Genomic DNA, 18478 nt, shown 5'->3' with positions numbered 1-18478 from the left:
CTCCCCTAACCAATAACCAAAATGTCACCTGCCTCTGGGGAGATTGTCCTCAATAGCAGGGAATTATTAATGAGTATTCCCTGGGGGGGGCCTACTGAATTGCCCCTCTCCTGCCTTTTTACCTCATGAGAGGGATAAAGGGAGGGAACATGAGAAGTAAGAAACCTGGAAATTATAAAAAGGATAATATTTGCCAGGCAGAGTGGTGGATGCCTGTAATCCCAACAGCTCAGGAGACTGAGGCAGGGGGATCATGAGTTCAAAGCTAGCCTCAACAATGGTGAGGCGCTAAGCAACTCAGTGAGGCCCTGTCTCTAAATAAAATACAAAATAGGGCTGGGGATGGGGCTCAGTGGTCGAGTGCCCCTGAGTTCAATCCCTGGTACCAAAGAAAGAAAAAAAAAAAAGGATAAGTTTCAGCCCTCCCACCGACACACTGCTCTGGGCCCGGTTCTCTGCAGAGAAGTTTGTGTTACTATTCTTTAAATAAAACTTGTATTTTATGCTTGTCTCGGCGTTTCCCCAAGTGTTTAATCTTCACATCTGGGAAAGCGGAACTTGTCACTAGTAACCGATGGTAACACCAGCCCCATAAATTATCTGGGCCAGGCACTAACAAAACCTGTTATCAAGGCTGGGCATGTAGCTCAGTGGTAGAGCACTTACTTAGCACGTGTGAGGCCCTGGATTCCATCCCTAGCTCCACAAACAAACAAAAAACCTGCCATCATGACCCAGCAATTTCATATTCCACATATAGTCATTTATTCTCAGTTATGTGTGCATATGTGCTATGTGATGCATGTCCAAGTTTATTCATCACAGCATTGTTTACAATGGAAAAAGGACCATTGATAAGTGACGGGTTAATTACATTGTGGTGCATCCATACAATGGAATACTGTGTAGTTGTGAGAAAAAGAAAAATAAGAATGCTTTTCGTGTATAGATGTGGAATGACTTTAAGTACATATTTTATATGAAAAAAGCAAGGTGCTTTTATAATATGTATTATAGTATGCTACTATGTTTTCAAGGACATATATATATATATATATATATATATATATATATATATACATTTCCTTCTATGCACTTAAGTTAACACTGAGACAGACAAGAAATTAGAAACACAGTGGGTTGAAGACAGAATGGGAGGAGAGTTTTCAAAGCAAAGCACTTTGTACCTTCTGAATTTTGTACTGTATTATTTAGTCACTGCTAGTATAACAAAATACCTTAGATTGGGTAACTGATAAATATGAGAAATTTCTTTCTCATAGTTTCAGAGGCTGGGAAGTGCAAGATCAAGGCACTAGCAGATCAGGGTCTGGTGAGGACTCCTTGCTTCAAAGATGGTGCCTCTTGCTGCATCTTCACATGGCCCATAGGGCAAATGTTGTCTTCACATGGCAGGAGGGCATTAAGCCCTTTTGTATAAGAGCACTAGACCCATCCATGAAGGTAGAGTTCTCCTGGCCTAATCACCTACCAAGAAAAATTGAGTATTCATATGTAGAAGATTCTTCAGGATAATAGGGGAAGGAACTAGGGTAAGATATGAATCCAATCCACTGGGTTCAATCCCCAGTATCAAAAAAATAAAATAAAATAAATAACCTAGAGATGACTTACAGTATATGGCTGGATATGTGCAGGTTCTATGCAAATATTACACCACTTGAACATCCTCAGATTGGGTATCCGTGGGAGGTTCTGGAACCAATCACCTGAGGATTCCAAAGGACTGCTATATATACATTTCAGCCTCAAATACAAGGTTTTGTTAAGTACTTGGAAGATGCTATATAAACAGCAATCTCATTTAACCAAAGGCAAAGCTGGTTTCAGTATGAACTTGCTCGGGACCATGAATCATAACTATTTGTCATAGAATCATGCTAATGTGTTAACTGCATGTTTCACTGACTTATTTTTGAAAACTGACAAATACAGCTGGTTTCAAGATTAATTATGGTGTATAAGAAGGAAAGAGCTGTCAAGTGTTCCATGTCAGCCTATTTGATAATCATAACCATTTGCAACCATGAAGGAACTGTAGCATTTCTGATCAATTAATTTCACCCTGTTTATGATACTGAACTGTGCATTATTTTTGAAACTAAATTTTGAGGGGATAAAATGATGCTCTGTGATTTACTTTTTTGAATCACCCAAACCCCAACAATCATTAATACAGGAATTTTGAGTGCTCTGTTCGGACCATCAATATTACTTCAGTCTCTCAATGATCTTTGTCTATGAAAATAAAGTTGAACATCTGGATAAAAGAAAATGCTTGGCTGGGGTTGTAGCTCAGTGGCAGAGCACTTGCCTAGCATGCATGAGGCACTGGGTTCGATCCTCAGACCACATAAAAATAAATAAATAAAAGAAAGGTATTGTGTCCACCTACAACCAAAAAACTTAAAAAAAAAAAGAAAGAAAGAAAATGCTGACTTTTTCCATTACCATTTGACTGAAAGAAGATGTCAAAAGGATTTTGTTTCATCAAAACAATGAATCAAAAATGAGAACCCTCACTTAAGCATATTATGGTGGTGAAATTCTTCATCAGCAAGTCTAAGGATTATGTAATCACTGCAAGTACCTTCTCCCCGGTCCAGTAAAATGACATTAGCAGCCAAAGCTCAGAGCATGTGAGTAATGCATAATTAACACATTATTTTAAATCATGTGGCTAAAACAAGTCTTCCCAAGCCCTCAATGTACAACAAAGGTTATATATATTCAGTGAAGAGAGGAGAGCAAAACAGGCTAGCTGAAGAAGAGGTATGAAAAAAGTGGTATACTTTTAAAAATTATTATTATAATTTTCTTTTGTGGTACTAGGAATTGAACCCAGGGGCACTCTACCACTGAGCTACATCCCCAGTCCTTTGTTAAATTTTATTTTGAGATAAGGTCTTGCTAATTTACCCAGGCTGGTCTCAAACTTGTGATCTTCCTGCCCCACACTTCTGAGTTTCTGGAATTATAAGTATTTGCCACCACACCCAGAGGTGGCATACTTTTTTAAATTGGAGGAAGGCATGGGTCCTCATCTCCAGGTTCCTGTACATATAGCAATTGTCTAGGGAGATAGAGGAAGGAAAGCATTTCTGTCCCCGCCAGCCCATCTGGGAATAATATCACTCATGGTCCAGCACTGAGTAGGTAAGTTGGGGGCAGGAAAAGATGTCCTCAAAGGCAAGTCCTAACATAAAAATCAGGAGACAGAACCAAAGGGAGATGGTTAGGGATTGGAGGGAAGATAGGTTTGTTCAGGAAAGCCAAAGTCATGAGAAAAACAAACTATGCTAAAATACTGGGGATAGCCTTTCCAATCATAGGCCAGTGGGCAAGGGGCTCTTGTCTATTTACTAAGCTCTTTTTCTTTGCTATTGAAGAGACTATAGGGGAAATATTGTGGATCATATTAAAGATTCAACATATCTTTAAAGTGGGAGGAATCTTAGAGATCATTTTGTCCAGGTATTTTTTGCTTTGGAGAAGGCCTCTGGCTCTCAACACATGACTATATTCTTTAATTCAAAGGTCCTTGGCTCAATTGTGAATTGTCCACTTTGCTTGGCTACAGCCCACTTCTAAGGCTTCCTCCATAAACTTCATTTCCTCAGAGCTCTCTGCAAGCTCCAGACTTGAAGTCATCCATGATTTCCTACTTGGCAATCATTGTAGCCAAATGCCACAGCTCCTCAAACTTCTCAGATTCTCACTTTGTTTCTGGAGAATGGGACAATTGTCCAGATCACTACTGGTTGCATGAAAATTTTGGTAATTTCCAGTAAAACTTCTGAGAACTGCCTGCCCTAGTCCAGTGCTTTATGCTGAAGGCATCAGTGTTTCTCCAACCTTCCCATTGCAGCCTCTAGACCATTCCCCTAGCTCCCCGACATTTAGGTGAGTTTTGAAGCCCCTCCCCTACCTTTTGCAGTGCTGGGAATGGAACCCAGGGCCTTGTGCATGGTAGGCCCTAAAGCTCTCTACCACTGAGCTGTTCTCCCAGTCCCATGAAGTCCTTTGATGCCTGCAACATATCTTCCTATCAAATTTTTCTTGTGGCAAGTACCCAAACTCTCCTACTGGATAGTGAAAGTCAAGATGACTACTGCAAAGCAAGGGTGCTGGGAGTAGCCAACTCTCATCTAGTGAAATGCAACAGTGGTTGTCACAAGAAGCATAGCATCTTATACCAAGGGAGGCCTGAGATACCCAGGGTGGCCATGTCTTTTGAATCCAAGTATCAGAAGCCCACCAGAACCAGCTTAAGCACAAAATTATAAAAACAGGGGAGGTATTCTAAGAACAGTAAGGTGTTTCTGGGATTCCAAGGAAGAGTTAGACAAACTTCAGGAAGGGCAGAGAACAGGGCTGGAGGAAAAAGAGGAACTCATGAATTTCTCTCTCCTCATTTCTAGGTTTTGCTTCTTTCTGCATTTCTGTTTTCTTCTTCACTGTAGGAAAGTTTTTTCTGTCTCCTAGGCAAAATGGGAGTGAATATTCTAGATCAGATCATACAGAAGAACGATGTAGAAATAGGAAGATGGCCATTCCCCTGTTCAAATCCTCCAAGGGGATAGGTGAAGGCATAATATCCATTGAAAAGAAGGCATGGTTCTGCCCCTCCCCCTGGGATTCTGACCACCAGAACCCAGTCTCTCAGCTACCACCCTACACCCATGGACCCTACTTCCTCTCCCTTGCCCCATGCAGCGTGCACACAGTTATTCCTTTGCTCTGGGGGCACTGTTTGGCCTTGACCTGAGAGAGTCCACTCTACTGGTTCCGGATGTTACTCTTATTTGCCAGAGACTGTTTTCCTGATGTTTTGAGTGCTTTTGAAAAAAAAAAAATTAATAGTCTTTATTTTTTATAGCAGTTTTAGGTTTACAAAAAAATCGATTGGTAAGCTCCCAAGTGCCTTCCTCCCCCCACTATAATCATCTTATTATCACAGTGGTACATTTGTCACAACTTGTAAACCTATAGTGACATGCCATTATAACCCAAGACCATAGTGTACATTATGGTTCATTCTTGATGCTGTGCATTCCATGGGTTTAGACAAATGTATAATGTCATATGTCCATTATAATATCATATGAAATAGTTAAAATTCACTACAAATCCTCTGGGTTACACTGATTCATCCTCTTTTCCCCCTCCACGTAGTAACCACTGATCTTTTTAATATTTCCAAATTTTTCAGAATGTCATACAGTTGGGATCATATAGTATGTAGCCTTTTCATACCATATTTGTGTATGTGTGGTGCTGGGGATTGAACCCAGGGCCTTGTGCATGTGAGGCAAGCACTCTACCAGCCTGTATGTAGATTTTTCAGATTTTTGGCTTCTTTCACTTAGTGATATGAGTTTACGTTTCTTCCATGTCTTCTCATGGCTTGATAGCTCATTTCTTTTTAGCATTGAATAATATTCCATTGTCTGGATATACCACAGTTCATTTGTCCATTCATCTACTGAAGGGCAGACATTTTGGCTGCTTCCAAATTATTGGCAATTATGAGTAAAGTGGCTATAAATATTTGTGTGCAGATTTTTGTGAGTATGTGAATTTTTCAACTCACCAGGAAGAAATAACTAGGAGCATGATTTCTATTAGTTTTTTGTTTGTTTCACAAAACTACCAAACTGGGCTGAGAGTGTGGCTTAGTGGTAGAGTGCTTGCCTAGCATGTTTGAGACTCAGAGTTTGGTCCCCAGTGCACAAAAATAAATAAATAAATAAATAAATAAATAAATAAAGCTATCAAACTATTTTTCATGCAATGGCTGTACCATTTGCCATTCCTCCTGGCAATGAATAAGAGTTCCCACCATGTCAAATTCTCATTAGCATTTGGTATTGTCAGTGTTTGTGATCTTTACAATTCTAATAGGTGTGTGTGTTGGAGTCTCACTGTTATTTTATATGCAATTCCCTAATGGCATGATATGGAGCCTTTTTCTTATGCTCATTTACCATCTCTATATCTTCTTTGGTGAGGCATCTGTTCAAATCTTTTACCTATCTTTTAACTGAGTTATTTCCTTAAAGAAATGTTTAGTTTTAAATAAATGTTCTTTTTTTTAAAAAAAAAAAAATCTTTATTTTATTTTTATGTGGTGTTGAGGATCGAATCCAGTGCCCTGCGCATGCCAGGCAAGCGCGTTACCACTTGAGCCACATCCCCAGCCCCAAATGTTCTTTTTCTAATATTTATTTTTTAGTTGTAGTTGGACACAATATATTTATTTTATTTATTTATTTTTATGTGGTTCTGAGGATTGAACCCAGGGCTTCACACGTGCTAGGCAAGCACTCTACCTCTGAGCCACAACCCCATCCCTTAAGTAAATGTTCTTTTAAAATTTTTTTCTTAGTTGTAGATGCTAAGGATCGAACCAAGAGCCTCACATGTGCTAAGCAAGCGCTCTACCACCAAGCTACAACCCCAGCTTAAGTTAATGTTCTTTTTAATGACTGGTTTTCAGAGAACCAAATGTGTGTGTGTGTGAGTATGTGTGTGTGTGTGTGTGTGTGTGTGTTACTGGGGATTGAATCCAGGGGCACCCTACCACTGAACTACATCTCCAGCCTTTCTTTTTTAAATCCTGAGGCTGGCCTCAAACTTGTGATCCTCCTGCTCAGCATCCCAAGTCGCCAGGGTTACAAATTCTCCCAAATGCATTAACTACAAGCCAGCCCACTGTCCCCAGAGATTTTTCATAGACCTTGAATTTAGATTTCCCCCCTCCAACTTTCACAGATTTTTCATCTGTGGAATGGACCATGGAACTGCAGGGGACACCATAGGTGGACTTGCTTCAGGACCCAATTACTAACTAGAACTATGGCCTTTGCACATGACCCATTCTGCTGCTGAGGGGACATTTGCAGCTCATGATGCTCAAGCACTTCTGACAAAGAAGCCATATAGTAGCAATATTATAGAAATCTGGGAAATAGGAGGTTGTTCAGAACAGCACTGAAACTCTAAGCAACAGCAACTTACTCTCTTTGACTCAGAATAGCAAGGTTTGCCCAGAATTCTTCCACCCAGAGCTGGTGAGGAATATGTAGGGAAAAAAAAAGGGGGGGTATAAAGAATCATAGGAAAGACCAAAGATAGGACTTAATCATTATGGGGGATGGGTATGATGAAGAATCTGATTCCTTCATTGACTGATTAGGATTTGAAGTGAATAATGAGCTTGTTCCTGCTTCTCTGACCATAAAGTGTGGAGGATTCTATATTAACTTAGGAGCCCTATAGTTTTGTTTTGTTTTGTTTTGTTTTTTAAATCAGGATCTGATGATAACTTCATTAAAGAAAGGAGGTGGGGGAAGACCTGAATAAACCTCTCAAAAGAAAACAAATTGCCACCAAATATATGAAAAAAAATGTTTAGTACCACTAATCATTGGGGGAATGTAAATCAAACCTGCAATGGTATTATCATCTCACCACAGTAAGAATGGCTGATAGCAATAAGACTAATGATAAAAGTACTGTACAGGATATGGGGAAAAGGGAACCCTTGCATACTGGTGGGAATGCAAATTAGTACAGTCATTATGGGAAATAGTATGGAGATTCCTCAAAAAAATTAAAAATAGATCTATCGTATGGTCCAGCCATCCTGCTACTGGGTGTGTATCCAAAGTGCCATGTTCATTGCAGCACTACTCACAATAGCCTACAAATGGAAACAACCTACATGTCCATCAGATGATGAATGGATAAAAACAATGTGGTGCATATACTTAACTGAATACTATTTAGCTTTATAAGAGAATAAAATCAGCTAGGTGTGGTGGTGCATGTTTTAATCCCAGTAGCTCAGAAGGCTGAGGCAGGAGAATTGCAAGTTCAAAGCCAGCCTCAGCAATGGCAAGGTGCTAAACAACACAGTGAGAACCCGTCTCTAAATAAAATACAAACAAGGGCTGGGGGATATAGCTCAGTGGTTAAGTGCTCCTGGGTTCAATCCCTGGTACCAAAATAATAATAGTAATAATAATAATAATAATAATAATAATAATAATAATAAATTATTGCTATAGTTCGAATCAAAGTGCCCCCTAAGACTTAAGTGTTAAAAGATTGATCACCAGCCTGCAAGCCTACTGAGAATTGGTGAAACTTTTAGGATGTGGGTCATAATGGAAGAAACTTAGGTCATTGGGGGTGTGGGGTTTTGGCCCCTTCTTCTTTCTTTGCTTCCCAACCACCATGAGGTCATCAGGTTTCCTGTGTCATGCACTTCCACCATGATGTGCTGCCTCACCCCAGACACAAAGCAACAGGACCAAGCAACCATGGACTGAAACCTGTGAAACCATGAGCCAAAATGAACCTTTACTCCTTATAAGTTGGTTATCCCAGGTATTTTGTCACAGCAATGGAATGTTGATTAACACAATAGTATTCTTGAAAAATGCCAGAAGACAGATTGGATTAAAAAACAAGACCCAACAATATGCTATCTCCAAGAGACTCACTTCATAGGCAAAGACATCCACAGATGAAAGGATGGGAAAAAAACATTACTCACATGGATGGTGTAAACAAGCAGGGGTTTCTATCCTCATATCAGACAAAGAGGACTTTATGCCAAAGTTAATACAAAGAAGGACAAATCATTCCCCTGATTAAGGGAATGATACATCAACAAGACATAACAATTGTAAATATTTATGCCCCAAACAATGGAGCATCTCGTACATCAAACAAACCCTTCCCAATTTTGAGAATCAAATAGACCACAACACAATAATACTGGGTGACTTTAACATGCCTCTATCACCAATGGATGGATTCTTCAAACAAAAACTAAGAAGCCACAGAAGTAAAAATTACAATTGATAATTTAGACTTTACAGACATGTATAGAATATTTCATCCATCAATGACTAAATACACTTTCTTCTTAGCAGCACACGGATCCTTCTATAGCATAGATCATGTTATGTAAACTATCACATGTGTTGGCATACAATTGTAATAGTACCTTAATATATTTTAGCATCTGTATGGTTATTTTGATAGCTCTGTTTCCATTGATATTAATTTTTGTGTTCTTGCTTTTTTCTTGATTAGACTTGTTTATTTTTTAATCAAATTTTAGCTGAATTATTTTTTCTCTATTTTATATATTTCTGCTCCTACTCTTATTTTTTCCTTCTTACAACATAATTTGAAAATAATTTGATTGTTATTCTAGCTTCTTTCTGATACAAGCACATTAAGTTATAAATGTTCATCTGAGTACTGTTTCATCCCAAGGATCCTGATATTTTAAGCTTTATTATCACTTAGTTCAAAGCACTTTTTATTTACATTTCTTGTGCTTTCTTCCTTAACCTCTGAGATATTTATAAGTGTGCCATTTAATTTTGAAATAGTTGACATGTGGAGGTGGGGTTCTATATAACTTAAGGTGATTGATTTCTTTTTTAAAATTATTTTTTAGTTGTAGTTGGACACAATACCTTTATTTTATGTATTTATTTATATGTGATGCCGAGGACTGAATCCAGGGCCTTGCACATGCTAGGCAAGCGCTCTACTGCTGAGCTACAATCCCAGCTCAAGGTGATTGATTTCTAATGTGATGAAACACGCAGGAAATACAGTCTGCAAAATTTCAAATTAAAAAAAAAGTAATGGAAATGTTTTTTATATTGATTGTATTGTTACATGCACGTTAAAACCAATCAAATTGCATACTTCAAATATGTGCATTTTATTGAACTTCAATTTTGCCTCAATAAAGTCATGGAGGGAAAAAATGCCAGGAGAGTAGATGCAAAGTGTTCTCTCAACAAAAGGATAACTATGTGAGGTAATGCCTATGTTAATTGGCTGGCCTTAGTCATTCCATAATCATGTATACTCAAAACATCATGTGGTACAAGGTAAAAACACAATATTATATGCCAATTTAAAAAATAAAAATAATCTAAAAATAGGAAAAAAATCACCAAAGAAGGAGAAGTTGAAGGAAGGTGGTAGGAAAAGAAGAAAAAAGATGACACTTTCAACAAAGATAAGAAATCAACAAAGCCTACATTTCCCCAAGCTGCCTTCATAGTTCTCAGTGCTGCTGAGGAGAAAGAATAACAAATGCTCTTGGGGCTTTGAGCCATAAAGAGATGTTTTCGAGAATTCAGAAAGAAAAATAGACCCAAGAAAACAAAGACTAGGAGAATAAGCCTATGGGAATTGAGGAACACCTCCCACCCCTTGCTTTCAACCTGCCTGTCTGCTTTTGACAATAATTGGCTTCAGGCAGCCACTGCCATGGTCTTTCTGACTGATTTGGGCTTGAAGCAGATGCTCAGTAAGTCTGGAAGGAAGGCTTTTCTGTGATATGAATGATGAAAGAGATTCTCTTGGGGTAGGATTGGATCAGGAATTCAGAGTTGCATCCTGTAACCCCCTCAAAGGCCTTCCAGTGCCCCTGGAGAAGCACCTATCAGATATGGAGGCATGGATTGAGAAGCTGAGCAGCCACATTGGCTCTGAGGTTCATGGCCATCTTGCTTTGTGCCCTCCCTGCAGCAAGGATCCCCCAGTCATTCTTGCTCAAGGATCCCCCAGTCATTCTTACTTCATCTTTGTGAGTTGGGGAGTGAGTCTGAAGGAGACTCTACAGAAACTTAAAGAAGCCATCAGTAGGGCAATGCCAGAGCAGATGGCCACATACCAGGACAAATGCCAGGAACAGACACAGTAAAGATTGTGAAGATTCTAGAAGAAGATAAAGACAAGGAGCAGAGGACTGTTCTGATAAAGAAGAATTAAAGGGGAGCAGAGGCCATGAAATTCCAATGGAATGATGGAATCAGGGATGGGGGTGATCTGTCTAAGGGTAAAAATGAACCTGGAGTGCTGTGACTTAGAAGGAAACAAGATGAGGTCTGGGAGGATTGTGGGAAAGTTTATCCATATGCTAAAATGCAAACTCTGGCCCCAAGGAGCATCCCAGGTGTCTGCATAAGGGGAGTAGCCCGTGTCATGGATCCTTGACTTTAATATAGACCATATTAGTCAGGGTTCCTCAGCGAGTCAGAACCAAGAGAATATGCGAGAGGGGATTTATTTAGGGAAATTGGTTCATATGATCAAGGAGAAGGCCAGGAGGTCCCACATAAGCCATGTAAGCTGGAGAACCAGGGAATTTATTCTGGAAGCTTTAGAACCTGTGAAGCTCCCAGTGCAAAGCCAAAAGCCTGAGAATCTCATGAGTCATTGGTGCAAGGCTGATTCTAAAGGCCCCAAATCCTGGGCTTCCAATGATCAATGATGTTTAAGGGCAAGAAGAGGAGAAGGGGGTCCCATTTACATACACACACACACACACACACACACACACACACACACACATATATATATATATATATATATATATATATATATATATATATATATAATACATGGATGCAATATCTTTATTTTGTTTATTTATTTTTATGTGGTGCTGAGGATCGAACCCAGTGCCTCACATGTGTGGGGCAAGTGCTCCACCACTGAGCCACAACCCCAGTCCAAGGGGATCCCATTTGGAAAGAGAAAGAGAGACAGAAACAGAGAAAGCAAGAGTCCCCTTACCTTTTAATTTCGCCTTCTCGCATAGAGGGCGGCTGTACCCATGCAGTCCTCCAGCCCCGACCCCAAGCTTCTCTGGAAACACTCTCACAGACTCTGCATCAAGAAGGCTTTATCAACCATCTAGGCACCCCTCAATCCAGTCAAATTGATACCCCAAATTAATCATCACACTGATCAGGAAGAAAGTAATAGCTCCTTCCAAAGTCATAGACTTGGCCTGGTAAAAAGGTTTTCATCCCATCAGACCCAATTGACAGGTTCACTGCTTTGCCTTTGTTAGGGAAGAAGTGTACACATTGGGACCTCCCTCAGGAGTGCTTCCTGACTACAAAGAGCTATCCTGCTGGGTTCCCCTTGGCAAAAGCTTTCCAGAAGAGCAGCTGTGTAAACTGCAGTGCCCAAGTTCGCCACAGACATTTCATGGAGCCTGAGAGCCTGGACCCAGGTCAGTTTTCTATGAATGCTTTCAATAGCACAAAAGCTTCACTCACCCATCAGCTCAGCTCCGTTTGGCAACAACTTCCCAGACTCAGTATCTTTCTCCTTCAATCTTAAGAAGCATTCCTCCATGGCAGCCTTTTTGGGAGTGGGGGTATTTCAGTCTCCAATACCAGTTTTCATAAAAACCTAGCCTCATCCTCCACTTCTATGAGCCATTTAGCAAAACAATATTCATCTAACTCTTTTTTTTTATTTTTTAATGGTACTGGAAATAGAATCCAGGGGTTCTCTACCACTGAGCTACATCCCCACACCTTTTTATTTTTTGAGAAAGAGTCTCACTAAGTTGATGAGGCTGGCCTCAAACTTGTAATCCTTCTGCCTTAGCCTCCCAAGGCATTGGGATTACAAGCATGTGCCACTGCACCAGGCTTCAGTCAAATCTTCAGGGCTGTCTTAGTCCATTTTCTGTTGCTATAACAGAATACCATACACTGGGTAGTTTATAAAGAAAAGGAGTTTATTTAGCTCATGGTTCTGCAGGCTGGGAAGTCCAAGGGCATAACTAGCTACAAGGGTCTTTATATTACATCATAACATGGTACAAGGTGAACAGGTAGTAGAGAAAGCATAAGGAATAGACTCATTTGTAAAACAGCTTGCTTTCAGGTTGGGCACAGTGGCAGATGCCTGTAATCCCAGTGGCTTGGCAGGCTGAGGCAAGAAGATTGCAAGTTCAAAGCTAGCCTCAGCAATTTAGCAAGGCACTAAGCCACTTAGTGAGACCCTGTCTCTAAATAAAATACAAAAAAAAGGCTGGGGATGTGGTTCAGTGGTTGAATGCCCCTGGGTTCTATGCCCAGTACCCAAACCAAACCAAACAAACAAAAAGCAGTTTTCTCTCTTGGTAACTAACCTGCTTCCTCAATGACAACAATAATTAATTCACAATGGCTCTGCCCTCAAGACCCCACCTCCTCTCATTAGGTTCCACCTCCCAACACTGCAGTAAGGATCAAGTTTACCTCATGTGAATTTGGATGACACACCCAAACCAGAGCAAAGGTCAACTTACAAGTCTCTAGTTCTCAACATGGGGTTACTTCTAGCAGTTCTTCTTTTGAAGGAACAATTTGGAGTTCCACTTTCTCCCAGATGCACAGCCTCCATTCACAGGCCAGTCTACCAACAGAGAGGTCCTAAATCCATCAGAGAACAAGACTGTTTCCTAGAAGCTGAACTTGGTGGTCCAAATGAAGATTCCAGTGCTGGGAGGCAGGAAAGAACAAAGTCAAGTTTGTCCTGGAAGCCCACCATGATTAGCAGCCAAGCGATTTTCAAAAATGACACACCTGACTCTTTTTGATGATCTCTGGGCTCCACAGCTGAGCTGGAGGAGGGACAGATATTAGGATGAACAGAATTCCAGGTTTGGGGTATGGAAGCATGTGTGTTTCAGAATTCCAGTATTGGGGTACAACAGTTTGTACACCTACATTTTGAATCTGCCAAACACCTCAGCATTTGGTCAGGGTACTTCAGGGAGTCCCAAAGTCCAAGGGCTCCTTCTGGCCATGAAAGGATCCATGGAATGGTCATGATATCCAGCCCATCCTCAGACTGTGTGTTCCACAGGATAAAAACCTGATCTCAAGCCATAACTGGGAGACCTAGCCTTATCTCTTTGAAATATATTAAGAACACCTAATGTGTACTCATTGTGGGGGGGGGGGACAATTTCTCTTCTGCACATGACAATGAAGCTCTTTTAGAGAAAAGACTTTTATAGATTCATCAATTGCGACACAATTGTGATAGGATTTTTAAAGGCACCTATTTTGGGCTTGGTTTTTGCCATTACCATTAACTGCACTGGATAGAAAGGGACCGATCATGGCCTGTCATATTCTAGGAAGACATAATTCCGGTGCATTTATGGTGAAGTGGAATTAGATAACTCACATCCATTTCAGTGCTTGAAGCACTTCTCAAAGCTCAAAGCACCTTTGTAAAAAGACATGTCTGTTTTTGAGACAGAGCCAATTTTATTTAGTTGAGCTTTTTATAGTTACATTCTGTAAATCTGTGACATTCTGACTTGAAGGTCATTTGGGCCTGGAAAACCAGATTTCTACTCCAGCCAGAGTTCTGGCTTTGTTTCTCCAGAGTTCATATGGGGGGACTCCAGAGCTCCAAAATTCTTGTTGGTCCAGTCTTGATCTCTTTATAGGCAGAGATTCTAAGAGGTTGCACATCCCAGATAGACATGCCAGTTTGCTTACTCTCAGAAGTCCCCCTAAGCAGTACTGAATAACAGGCCTCAGTGAAGAGTCTGTCATGTACAAATAGGCCTTGAAGTCCCAGGGCCCTCTGCACACTGGAATAATTAACTTAAGGTTCCATGCAGTTAGCCTGGAGGCTGGATCAGGAACAGATAGCTATCCTAGAATTTCTATGTCACCAACCTGTTTGCTAAATGCTTGACAAACGTCTTGACATTTATGCCTGTGAAATGTGTGCCACAAGGTATGTTTGAACTGTTTCTCCTAGCTAAGTTAATTAAAATATGTTAAGATACCATGTAAACAGTATCTGGATGAATTTTATAATTATGTGATTTATGCAAAATTCAGAATGGGATAGACTCTATAGAACAAATGACTTGTTTCCTTCCTCAAATAAATTGTTAAGAAATAAATAAATAAAAAGAAGGAAAGGGAACCTATAAACTAAAACAACAACAACAAAACACCTTAAGATACATATTGACCAAATATGATATGTGAAGCTTTGTTAGGATACTAACCTGTAGAAATCAACTATTTTTTAATAACGAGGTAATAGGGGAAATTATAGTAATTATCAGATATTTGATGAATATAAGGAATTGTTTTTAGGTGTATAATAGTATTGTGGTTATAAAGAAAGGAAGAAGGAAGAATTTGACTGGCTTTTGTTCCCAGTTCCTGGGAAGTAAGTAAACACTGGAAATTTCCTAAGTGATAGGCGTGTCTTTGTTATTCCTGGTGAGTCCCTTACATCCCGCCTGATAGTTTAACAGATGGCTAACCACTCCAGAAAGACCAACCATATGATTAGAAAGTTGGGGCTTTGAAGCTGGGTGCAGTGGTGCACACCTATAATCCAAGTGATTCTGGAGGCTGAGGCCAGCCTCAGCAATTTAGCAAAGGCCTAAGTGACTTAGTGAAAACCTGTCTCAAAATAAAAAATCAAAAGAGCTGGAGATGCAGCTCAGTAGTAAAGGGCCCCTGGCTTAAATCTCCAACAACAACAACAACAAAAAAAAGTCGAGGCTATGAGCCACATGATATCAGCCTGATTTCTGGGAACAGAGGGAGGCTGTAGATTAAGTTCAACATCACTTGGGCAATAATTCCATCATTTGTGCCTAGATACTGAAACACCAAATAAAAACTCTGAACACTAAAGTTCATGTGAGCTTCCTGGGTTGGAAGTACTCTTTTCAAATGTTGCCAAATATCCATGCCAGGGGTGTAATATATCCCTGAGAACACTGAAGCTTCACATTTGGAAACTTCCCAGTTCAAGATTCTGCCCCATGTGTCTCTTCTAATTTGCAGCTTTGCCTGTAATAAACATGGCTGTGAGTACATAAGGTTTAAGTGAAGTCTGGGAGTCTTTCTAGCAAATTATCAAAACTGAAAGTGGTTTTTTTCCTCCTTGAATTTGCAGTTGGTGTAAGAAATCTTGGTCAGATTTGGAGAATTATGCCCTTAACCTTGAGTTTAGCTAATTCCAGGTAGAAAAAAAAAGTCCTGATCTTAAAGATACATACAGATCCTGGCCTGGCAGTGCATACCTGTAATCCAAGCTACTCAGGTGGCTGAGATAGGAAGTTGTAAATTCAAGGCCAGCCTAGGCAACTTAGTAAGGTCTGCCTCAAATTTTAAAAATATATACAGAAGCATTCACAGATGAACTAGAATGTGTTTCATTTGCTACAAATGAACTAGGGAGTCAGAAAAAGGGAGTTGGGACACAAAATGGCCATTTGGAATCACAGAAGACAGGTGCTGGGATCACAGGGGCTCTTGCAACAATTGTGTCTGCTTTTGTATATGCTTTAAGATTGCCAAAATGAAAATAACAGTGATCCATGTAGAAAAATTATGGATTCCTACTTTATACCATGCAGTAGTCAGAATTCTAAGATGGCCCCCACGATTCTAGATCCATGGTAGACGTACAACTTCTCCCAGTTATTCACTCAAACACTAAATTAGGTGGTGATATGAAGGAGTTTTACAGTTGAATCAGTTGATCTTAACATGGCAAGATATCCTGGGTGGGTCTAATCTCATCAGGTGAGTCCTTAAAAGGGCTGGGACTTTACCGAAGGAGAGATTCAGAGCCAGAGAGATTTTTTTTCCTGGTATTAGGAATTGAACTCAGGGGTGCTCTATAATTGAACTACATCACCAGCCCTTTTTAGTTTTTATTTTGAGGCAGGGTGTCACTAAATTACTGAGGCTGGCCTTGAATTTGTGATCCTCCTACCTTAGCCTCCTGAGTAGCTGGGACTATAGACATGCTCCTCTGTACCTGGAACATAGAAACATTTAAAGCATGACAGGGATTCAACCCAAGGCAGGTTCTTTGTTGCTGACTATGAAGACTGAAGGGGGCCTGCAGCAAGGTACGGAGATGGTCTCTAGGAACAGAGAGCAGCCTCTGGTCAACAGCTGGTATCAAAAATGGGACTTTAGACCTAGCACTGATGGACCTAAACACTACATAATCATGTTAGCTTGGACATGGACTTCCAACTTTTAGATAAGCATATAGATAACCAACAACTTGATTTTAACCTTGTGACCTCCTCAGAGAACTTAGATATGTATGCCAGATTTCTGACCTAAGGAAAAATGAATTGATAAATTTTTGCGTCTTGTTAGGTGTGGTGGTGCACACCAGTAATCCCAGGAACTAGGGAGGATTGCAAGTTTGAGACCAGCCTAGGCAATTCAGTGAGACCCTGACTCAAGGTTAAAAAAATAAAAATAAAAAAGGCTGGGGATGTAGCTCAGTGGCCAAGAGCCCCAGGGTTCAATCCCTAGTTGTGAAATTTAAAATTATTTTATCTTAAGATGCTAAGTGTGTGTAATTTATTACTTAGTGATAGAGAACTAACACACAAGCAAGAAAAATAAATTTCAGTTATGAGAAACAAAGCTTTACCAATTTGTGAACTAAATTTAGAAAATAATATCATGATTGTGGCCAAGGGAAGGATTTCTCAAAATACAAGAGGCACAAATCTTAAAGGAAAAGGTCAGTAAATTCACCTATATGGAAATCACATACTTCTGGAGTATAAAATGTACAAAAAAATCAGGCTGAGGCTGTAGCTCAGTGGCAGAGCGCTTGCCCAGCATGTGTAAGACACTGGGCTTGATCCTTAGCACCACATAAAAATAAATAAAATAAAGGCATGCTGTCCATCTACAACTACAAAAACAAACAAACAAACAAAAAAAACCTTTAAAAAACAAGTACAAAAAAATCAAAGTGAAAAGAAAATGTATGGACTACAAAAATGCTATTTGCTACTACTTACAAAGAATATTTTAAAGAAGCTCCTAGAAATCAATGGAGGGGGGAATAAGTGAATTAGAATATGAATTGGTAACTCACAGAAAGGAAGCTAGAAAGCCAACAAATATACAAAAAGTTGTCCAATATGACTACTCACCAGAGAAACGTCAATTAAAATAGTAATGAAGGACAATTTATTCTCATTGGACAGAAAGGAATAAAAGTACAGATAGTATGGAATTTTGGTGAAAATATAGAGTCATAAACATTTTTGTGCCCTGCTGATGAGAGTATAAATTGGTACAGGCATTCTGAAAAGCAATATAATAATATTTTGTAAAATGAAAAGTTATACATCCTTTGCTCCAGCAATTCTATTCATGGGTATATATTCTAGAAAAAAAATCTTCACCATGGGTTCAGGGAAACATAAACAACTTGTGATTGCAACATGATTTGTAATATTGAAAAACTGTGAACCACCTCAATATTCATCAACAGGAGAAGGAAGTTAATTACGTTTTCAGTTTCTTTTCATTTCTCAGAAACTGAAATGAAAAGAATGCTCCTTTAATCTTCATGATCTACCCATCTGCAAATCTGTGAGTGAACCACCCCAATTGGAAATGAACTGCTCATTTCACCAGCTCTAAGAGTTACCTGTCATTCTCTCAATTGTCATCATCCACAGAAAAATATTTTCATTGACCTTGATCTTCAAAGAAGGCCTCTGAGCCAAAGGGATCAAAAGTGCCCAATATATTGGGAAATGCACTTCCATCCAAGGATGAAATAAATGGCATGCTCAAGTAAGCTG

The 18478-nt window shown here is 39.7% G+C and overlaps 1 pseudogene; it reads left to right on the top strand.

Annotated features, from left to right (window-relative positions):
• Nucleotides 1-10768, top strand: part of LOC113181909 (ubinuclein-1-like) — a 96145-nt pseudogene extending 85377 nt beyond the window's left edge.
• Nucleotides 10769-18478: the final 7710 nt, after the last annotated feature.

The sequence above is a fragment of the Urocitellus parryii genome, chromosome X, assembly GCF_045843805.1.
Source record: "Urocitellus parryii isolate mUroPar1 chromosome X, mUroPar1.hap1, whole genome shotgun sequence".
In the NCBI taxonomy this organism is placed as follows: Eukaryota; Metazoa; Chordata; class Mammalia; order Rodentia; family Sciuridae; genus Urocitellus; species Urocitellus parryii.
The sequence above is the reverse complement of the archived record's forward strand: the minus strand, read 5'-3'. Positions and strand labels throughout refer to the sequence as shown.